Consider the following 9,078-nt stretch of genomic DNA (forward strand, 5'->3'; position numbering starts at 1 on the left):
AGAATGTTTGGGCCACCTGGGTGGCTCAGTCAGTTAAGCGTCCAATTTCGGCTCAGGTCACGATCTCATGGTTTGTGGGTTTGAGCCATGCATCAGGCTCTGTGCCGACAGCTCAGAGCCTGGAGCCTGCGTTGGATTCTGTCTCCACTTTCTCTGCCCCTCCCCCGCTCATGCTTGCTGTCTCTCTCTCTCTCTCTCTCTCTCTCTCTCTCTCAAAAATGAATAAACAGGGGCGCCTGGGTGGCTCAGTCGGTTGAGCATCCGACTTCGGCTCAGGTCATGATCTCGCGGTCCGTGGGTTCAAGCCCCGCGTCGGGCTCTGTGCTGACAGCTCAGAGCCTGGAGCCTGTTTCAGATCCTGCGTCTCCCTCTTTCTCTGACCCTCCCCTGTTCGTGCTCTCTCTCTCTCTCAAAAATAAATAAATGTTAAAAAAAAAATTTAAAAAAATGAATAAACATTATTGCCACATTATGTTTATTCATTTTTGAGAGAGAGAGAGAGAGAGCATGAACAAGGAAGGGGAAGAGAGAGAGGGGGACAGAAGATCTGAAGTGGGCAGCAAACCCTTTATGGGACTCAAACACATGAACCATGAGATCATGACCTGAGCCGAAGTCAGATGCTTCACTGATTGAGCCACTCAGGCACCCCCAGCATAAGTATTTCTGTAAAGAAGGTGGAAAGTGCATCTCCTTTGTGACCTAGGCTTTGAGGTCACATTGCTTCATTTCTGCTGCATTCCATAGGTTACAAGAGATTCAGAAGCCTGATCAAGATTCACGTGGAGGAGAATAGACCCCATCTTTCAATGGTAGGAGGGTCAAAGTCACACTGCAAAATAACACGTGGGTTAGGACATATTGTGGCAGCCATCTTTGGAAAATGCAATCTGCCATATAACCTGTCCAAGCCTGACTTGTAGACGGACGATGATAAAAATATCTACTCACTAGGGTTGCAGTGAGGACTAAGAGAAGAAATACATGGAAAGCACTTAGAATAGTAGCCACCATGCTCCATAAATACTACCTATTATTATCACCATTATCATCATCACTCTTTCTATTGCTTACTGAATGGGCACTGTGCAGTCATCGCCCCACAGGTCCTCAGAACTGCCTCTCTGAGACCAAATACACCACTGCCTCTGGCCTCTATTTCCCTGAAACACCCTCACTGTCTGTAAATCTTCCACCATTGCTAGTGTCATGCTGGCTGAGCCAAGACCCTGCAGCCGCCGGTCCCCACACATTCTCAGATATTCCAGTGCATAGACCCCACACCAACTGGCAGCAATCCACTGCTGCCACTGCCTCAGCAGCATTATTGCCACCAATCCCAAACTCTAGCAGGCAGCCCAACATTTCCACAAAGGAGTCACCTCTGAGTGACCTGCCCCCCCCCCGCCTCTTTCTGTCACCCCATACCTGAGGGGCAAATACCTGCTGATTCCCCCCACCACAAATGTCCATTGAGAAGCAAGTAACAGAATCAAACAAGTAAACAAAACAACTCCCTCCCTCAGTACTATGCTAAGTTGTGGAGGCTGGAACACTGTTGCCTGGGCCCTAAACTGGCATATTGTAGTAAAACCTTTTCTCAACTGACAGACATGGCTGTTCTCCCTGGAACAAAACACACTCCTAGAATGGGTTCTGACATCAGACCCAGGGCTGTTTCCTGCATACACCTCCTCTTTCCTCCTCACCCTGGCCCTGTTTAAACATGTGGCTATCACACCAGGTGCCATGAGGAATATGGTAGTTTCCATAGTCTCCTTCCATTGGTCCCGACAAGTGTAGTTGTAAATTGTAAACAAGACTGAAGTTGATTTTCCCCCAGAGTCTCCCCATACAAGTCAGTAGATGCAGATAGATATTTGGGAGGAAGGGAACCACTTAGGCCCAGACACGGAACACATTTAAATCCCAGCTCTGCCTGCCGGGATACTCTGTCATACCTACCAGGACCCCCTCAACCACTTGCTTGTTTAGAAAATAGGCAAAATGTTCCATGTATTTAGGAAAGAGTTTTCATGATTTCCTTGATTTAGGCTGTGGTGGGGGGCCTGTTACCCTGGATGGGCGAGATAGCCCTTCCAGGAACAGATTTCAGCAGGTGTTTTAGAGGAGATGAGGAGGGGCATACAGAGGTCACCAGGAGTCAGACTTCACAGCTCAGGCTGAAGAAGCAGTTCTCACAAGTGATTCTATGGGCACTGGGGTCCACACCATTCACTTTGGTACACAAATGTCAGTGCGGCTCAGGGGAGGCTGGGGGACTCAAGTGTCAAGTGGATGTAGCCCCACTGCGGTCGACATCTATTCTCACCCAGGGGTACCCAGGATCTAAAGTGCTCTTACACTTGGCAATCCCCACCTAAGGAGACAGAGCCCACCTCCCACTGAAAGAGCTGAAAACATTAGACATTTGCTTTTCTCAGCTTTGCTGGAGGTAATGTATGGGGGAGACCCACGGGCCTTGTGTCAGGAAGTAGATGCAGTGGCAGCATCTCCATGTCATTTCTTCTGGAGGTGACAGTGACAGATTTCTGGTGTCAGTGGGACAGTCTGGGTGTACAGCCAGGGCATCTTGGAGAGGGATCTCTTCACTGAAATAGCCCCCAGATAGGATCTGGACGTTTGTTTCTGTCTAGAGACATCCTCATCATGTTTTCTTTGGTTATCCAGGAATTTTGAAAACTATCCAATATCATTTTAACAAGAAGTTCCTTTTCTTTTCCTTTTTTTTTTTTTTTTTTTTTTTTTTTAAGTTTCTGTCTTTATTTGTTTTGAGCGAGGAGGGGGTGGAGAGAGAGAATCCCAAGCAGGCTCTGCACTGTCAGCTCAGAGCCCAGTTCAGGGCTTGAACCCATGAACCATGAGATCATGACCTGAGCCTAAGTCAGGCACTTGACCAACTGAGCCACCCAGGCACTCCTCGTTCCTTTTTTTTTTTTTTTTTTAATTAGCCTGAATTGATATGATGCTTGCCCGTAAGACTTTGACCAATACTGGCACTTTTAAACATTTTTAACTCTAGAGACTTCAGGGCACAGTACTCTCCACAGGGATACCAATGTCTACAAGGGTCCCACTGGCCCAGCAGGGGTAAGTCCTGTCAAAGGGCTGTGGATATCAACCAAGAAGACCAAGGCTGGGAGGTGGGGGCTGGGGAAGAATGCATTGGATGCCCTGGGGTAGCAAAGTTGCCAGTTCTCACCTGTAAAACATTCTTAGGAGACTGGCCTTAATGGTGGAAGGACGATCCTACCACAGCAGGTGAGAGTAAGACCCAGAGAGACATTTAACGTATTCATGACTGTCGATGTGACCTTCCATTTATCTCCAGGCCCGTGTAGCCCCAGGAAATCTGTTATTCCACAACAACCTCCACTGTACCCTAGGGAACCTGTCAACCAGGCCCTGGACACAGACTGTAACCTCAAAATGGGGATCATGAAAGCTTGTTAGAATGCCTGGGGCTGAGAGAGAAAGAATTCTGGAATTTGTTGTTTGTCTCTCTCTCTCTATATATATATGTTGTCTCTCTCTCTCTACATATATATATATATATATATATATATTTTTTTTTTTTTAAGAAGGCTTCACACCCAGCACAGAGCCCAACAAGGGGCTTGAACTCATCACCCTGAGGTGAGATCAAGGCCTGAGCTGAGATCAAGAGTCGGATGTTCAACCAAATGAGTCACCCAGGCCCCCCTGTTTGTTTGTTTTTAATTGAGGTATATCAGTATGGTTTTTGTAAAAACAAAACAGAAAAAATAAAAAACAAAACCAAAACCCTCTTTTTTAAGTTAAAAAAAATCTTTACATTTATTTATTTTTGAGACACAGAGCACAATTGGAGGAGGGGGAGAGAGAGAAGGAGACACAGAATCCTAAGCTGGTTCCAGGCTTTGAGCAAGCTGTCAGCACAGAGCCCTACATGGGGCTCGAACCCACCAACTGGGAGATCATGACCTGAGCCAAAGTCAGATGCTCAATTGAATGAGCCACCCAGGCTCCCTCCCTCCACAAAAAACCCTCTTTTAATGCCTTTGCCTATAGCAGGTGATATAGGAAGGTGGTATGAAGAGAGGGAGAAGGGGACAGAAAAGAAGGAAAATAAGAGAAAAGGAAATAGGTAAGAATTTCAAGCCAGCAGTGTCACTTTCACACATCTCTGCAGGGTTTAGGCGGCAGCATGAGATGTCAGGCCATCCAGGGTGTGCCCCTATCATTGTCACCATTCTAAGGGAGGCTTAAAGTTCATTTCCCAGTGAGGTACTTCAGGGTTAACAATGCCCTACCATTTGAAGGAAGGAGTCCAGGGCTTGGCTGCCACTTAAACTGTCTCTGTCTCAGTGCCCTCAAAGGAAGAAGAGAAGGGAGAATTCAGGCACTTTTTTTTTTTTTTTTTTTTTTTTTTTTACTATAAGTTCAAGTGTCCTTTCAAAAGAAACAAAAAAGAAATCACAGAAATATCTATAATGCTACAAGACAGGAACCACAATAAGAACAAACGGTAAGCTTTTGAGTCGGAGCCCTCCCAGTGGGGAGGGGGTGGCTGGCAGTGAGGACCAGAGCTTCTCCAGAGGGTGGAAGTGAGAGGAGCTTGCAGGGGCCATGACGGCTCACCCTGCTCCTGAACCCACTCGCACCAGCAGCCCTCTTACAGCCAGCCAGTTAGTCTTGTGCCAGCAACTGTGGCCAATTAACCCTTCTTATTTCATGAGGATGAAAAGTGAGTGATTATTTTTTTGGAGCAAAGAAGTTGACTCTGAACTTTATAGGTGAGGGGATCTTTTGAGATGACTGAGTCCAACCCCTTTGATAGCAAATTTCAGTAAAATTAAATCTGTAAATGAAACACTTGACACACTGAAAGGAGTCCTGGTAGATGAAGCAAGTTTAAGAGAGTGAGGGTTCTTGGGGTGCCTGGGTGGCTCAGTTGGTTGAGCATCCAACCTCGGTTCAGATCATGATCTCACGGTTCATAAGTTTGAGCCCCACGTTGGGCTCTCTGCTGTCAGCACAGAGCCCGCTTCAGATCCTCTGTCCCTTCTCTTTCTGCCCCTACCCTGCTTGTTCTCTCTCTCTCTCTCAAAAATAAATACACATTAAAAAGAAAGAAAAAGAGAGAGCGAGAGAGAGACTGAGGGTTCTTGATAGTCCTGGATGAAGTGTTGGTTATTACTGCTGCACAACAGATGACCCCCAACTGTCAAATCTTTAGTGGCCTAAATGACAATACCTGTCATCTCAGAGTTTCTATCAGACAGGAGTCCAGGCTTCCAGGAACCCACAGCCTAGCTGTGTCCTGTCTCTCTGGGTTCTTACAAGGTTTCATCAAGTTGTCAGCCAGGGCTGCAGTCTTATCTGAAGGCATGACTGCAGAAGGATCTGCCTCAAAGCTCCCTTACATTGTTCTGATTGTTGGATTCACTTCCTCACTGGTTGTTGGACTGAGGGCCTCAATTCTCTGAAGCTGTCGTCCACGGGCTACCCTCAGTTCCTCTCCATATGGCAGCTCGCTTTATCAGAGTGAGCAAGCAGAAAGAGCAAGAGAGGGTGCCAGCAAGAAAGAATGTGCTAATGAGATGGAAGTCCCAATCTTTTGTAACTTAGTCCTAGAAGTGACATCGCATCACCTTTGTGTATTCTGTTCCTTAGAAGCAACTCACCAGGTCCAGCCTATACTTAAGAGGAAGGCATTATACAAGGGAGTGAATGCCAGGAGGCAAGATTATTGGGAGGCACGTCAGAAGCTGCCTGCAAAAACAGGGGTATGTAGAAGGTAGGAAAAGGGTCAGAACCACAGAAGTATAGAATTTTCTGATTGAAATGAAAGGGGCCCAATAAATCCAGCCATCTGCATGTTGCCTGAATTCCTAATATAGCTCCCTGTCAAGTAGCTTTTCACTCTACATCTGCACAATGGTGTAGTTAGAAATGGTAATCCTGGTTATACTGGGCTAGAAACCACCTGCCTATAACATTCATCCATGCCCAAGAGGCACGCTATAACCCATGAAAATGGTGGAAAGGTCAGAAGATTCTATTCTCTTTAATGGTTAACTGCTTTGATGAAAGCTAAAAAGTAAATTGTAAATAAAGATTTGGTCTAATTTTAAAGTAACCTGGAACATGTAGAATGTTTCTCCAGTTATTAGTTTATATATGTTGACATATAAAACACAAAAGATCTTCCTAAGAAGCTGGACAAGTCAGTAAGTTTTAAAGAAAAAAGTAGTGGGAGTATTGAATATTACCAAAACAGACATCAAAGTCAGCAGCTAAAAATTTCAGAACTAAGACAATAAACAGATTAAAAGGAAGAGAAGGCCCTAGTGCTTTACTCCTTTGACATTAAGGATATTTTTCATATGGAATTTTGAATTTGGCAAGAAGTGTGAACTGTGGCTTCATGACTGGCAGACAGCATTTCAGAGTTCACAGACTGCTCTCTGGGAAACTGTTGTAGCCAAGGTTGTGGCATCATGCTCGATCACTCACTTCTTCAAAGAGCTAGCTCAAATGGCTATTTGTAAATGTCAACTCTAGTCTCAAAAGAGAAAAGATTGTAGAAAGTAATTATAAACTATCAGAAAACAATAAAGCTAGGAGGGACGGAGGGAGGGAGGGAGGGAGGGAGGGAGGGAGGGAGGGAGGGAGGGAGGAAGGAAGGAAAGAAGGAAGGAGGGAGGGAGGGAGGGAAGGAAGGATCTTTTCCCTTGAATACTCCTCCCTTATTTTGGGTGATTACAAGATTATAGGAACTCACATAAGGCCTACCTTGAGAACCACAGCACTATTTTGGGTGTGTGCTTATTGGAAACAAAACTCACTAATTAACTCATAGAATAGCCAAGATGCAAGGATCTTAGGGAACATGTGGTGTCATCCCTAATTTTGAAGAAATTGGGTTCCAAAGAGACTTAAGTAACTCACCAAGTAATTAGAGCAGAGTGACACTTAGGTCAGCTATTCTCACAGGGGGTCCAATATGAAACAACTAAAGCCAGCTTGGTAATGTCTCTATCTCAGGGGGCAACCAGTTTGTCCTTTGCCTTTTGCACCGACTCCACAAGAGGTATTTCTCAACATTGTGTTTATGCAAACTCTTGAGCAGCACAGACTCCTGAGCTAAGAGACTCTCCACTCTGTGTGCAATTGAGGGCAAAGGCTGGGATAGCTTGGCCCTGCTCCAAACTCTTTCCTCGGAGGCCTGAGGGGACAGAAAAAACACATGTACTTTTCCTAGTTGGGTGAATAGAGACCAGGCTCATCAAATAGAGGTGAAAGTGACTTTATTCTTGAAGTAAATGAAAAACACTCAAACCTGAGGAGAACATTGACTGTTCCTACTCAGTATAAAACTTTACAACTGGCCAACTCTCATGGAACAGGTGGGATAGGGGAGAAACCTGAAAAGATAGTTGATGTTAACTCTAGTGGAGACAGAAATAATTCATCTGCTTTTCTTTATGCTTTCTCTCAGCCCAAATGAAACAGCTTTTAATTCCAAATGCAAAATAAACAACATGGAAATATAAGACAGCACATTGAAAAGACCCAAGAGTCAAAGGAGGAAATTTGTATCCAGAGGTGTTCCATGAAATTGAGTGCTGAGAGATAAGAAAAGGAAAAAAAATGGAGAGTGAAGAAAGCAACATTTTGAGAGCTGAGCAGGTTTTTTTTTTTTTTAATCAGAAATAGTGTTTATTGGACTCCCTTCCATAAAAAAAAAAAAATTGCTTATGGAAATAAGATTAGTATCTCTTCCCTTTGGTTCCCAGAACACCTAAAAAAGGAGATGAGAGGGAAACAGGGGAGGAAGGAGAGAAAGAAGGACTTGGTGAGAACTGGGTAAGTCTTCAAGAAAGTTGGGGGGCAGGTCCATGCTTTTGCTTCTCTGCTCTCCCTTCCAATTCTATAATTGGCACAAGAAAGGATTCCAGCCCTACTTTGGCTTATCTCTCATATTCTTAAATCCATGCCTGTTCCTCAAGTATTTAGTTAGGGAGGAAAGCTGTGAGCTGGTAAAGTCTGCTCCCCCACCACCTCTGGAATTTTCCCCACGGAAATAGGACACAATAAAGTCAGACAATGCGAGCATTCACACCAGGGCAGCCAGGGATGCCTTTGTTCTGGTGAACCAGAATGAAGCTTAACTAAATATGCTGTGAAGCAACTTAAGCAAAGTGGAAAGAGAAAATGATTTTCCACTTCTAGATATAGCAAAATACATTAGCAATAGCGCTTGGGTCTAAGCAAATCCGATGAGTTACAAATGATCATTTTCATTATGGCCTAATGAGATCACGGTTGAAGTAAGTTAATAACGATTAAAGTTAATGAAAAAGGGTGCCTATATAGTTTGTTTTCTCTAAAGTTGTGTCTTTTTTTAGCCCCACTTTATTGAGGCATGATTGACATACAAAAAGCTGTACATACTTAATGCATACCACTCAGTGAATTTAGGAGTCAAATTGTGTCTTCTTGGGGTTATACAGTAATTAGATTGCCTAAACATTTTAAACATTCAGAAATGCTACCTGGATCACTTAAAAGTCAGTGTGTGATGATACTAAGTGTCTAAATTTAGCTGTTTTGATAACAGCTCTCTTTGATTAAAAGAAGGAGTTTAAAAGACACTACCTAGGAGTACTCTGGGACAGAAATGATGATAGCGAGATTGAAACAGTGGTTGTGGGATGAAGGAGAGGGAGGCACACAGAAGACGTGGTCCAGAGGTACAATCAAATAGGACTGGGAGAGCAAGCATATCAGGTGGGGAGCATGAAAGGAAAATCAAAAGAGGGCTCCCAGGTCCCTGGGTTAGATGGCCAGGTTTGGCATGAGGCTTCAGTCACTGAGCTGGCAGATGAAAGAGGGGCAGTGCCACCACGCAGCCAGTCAACACACTCTGACCAAGTGACTGCAGAGGGCTGTGTGTTCTCCAGATTGCTGCCAGATTATGGACAACTCACTTGCCCTGGCTGCGTGTCTTCACGGTTACAAAATGAAGCTTGTTTTAAGACTCTGCTCACATCGTGTTTAACAGTTGGTGTA

The 9,078-nt window shown here is 44.6% G+C and overlaps 1 long non-coding RNA gene across 2 annotated transcripts; it reads left to right on the top strand.

The window, feature by feature from the left end:
- Positions 1-715: 715 nt before the first annotated feature.
- Positions 716-7,754, top strand: LOC131501386 (uncharacterized). Of its 2 annotated transcripts, XR_009256776.1 has the most exons (4): positions 755-812; positions 3,044-3,111; positions 5,677-5,789; positions 7,505-7,754. It is a non-coding gene; the product is annotated as an uncharacterized LOC131501386 (long non-coding RNA). The 2 variants fall into 2 exon arrangements; XR_009256775.1 differs by lacking the exon at positions 3,044-3,111 and having other exon boundaries at positions 716-812; positions 7,505-7,752.
- Positions 7,755-9,078: the final 1,324 nt, after the last annotated feature.

Source organism: Neofelis nebulosa, chromosome 18 (assembly GCF_028018385.1).
Source record: "Neofelis nebulosa isolate mNeoNeb1 chromosome 18, mNeoNeb1.pri, whole genome shotgun sequence".
In the NCBI taxonomy this organism is placed as follows: domain Eukaryota; kingdom Metazoa; phylum Chordata; class Mammalia; order Carnivora; family Felidae; genus Neofelis; species Neofelis nebulosa.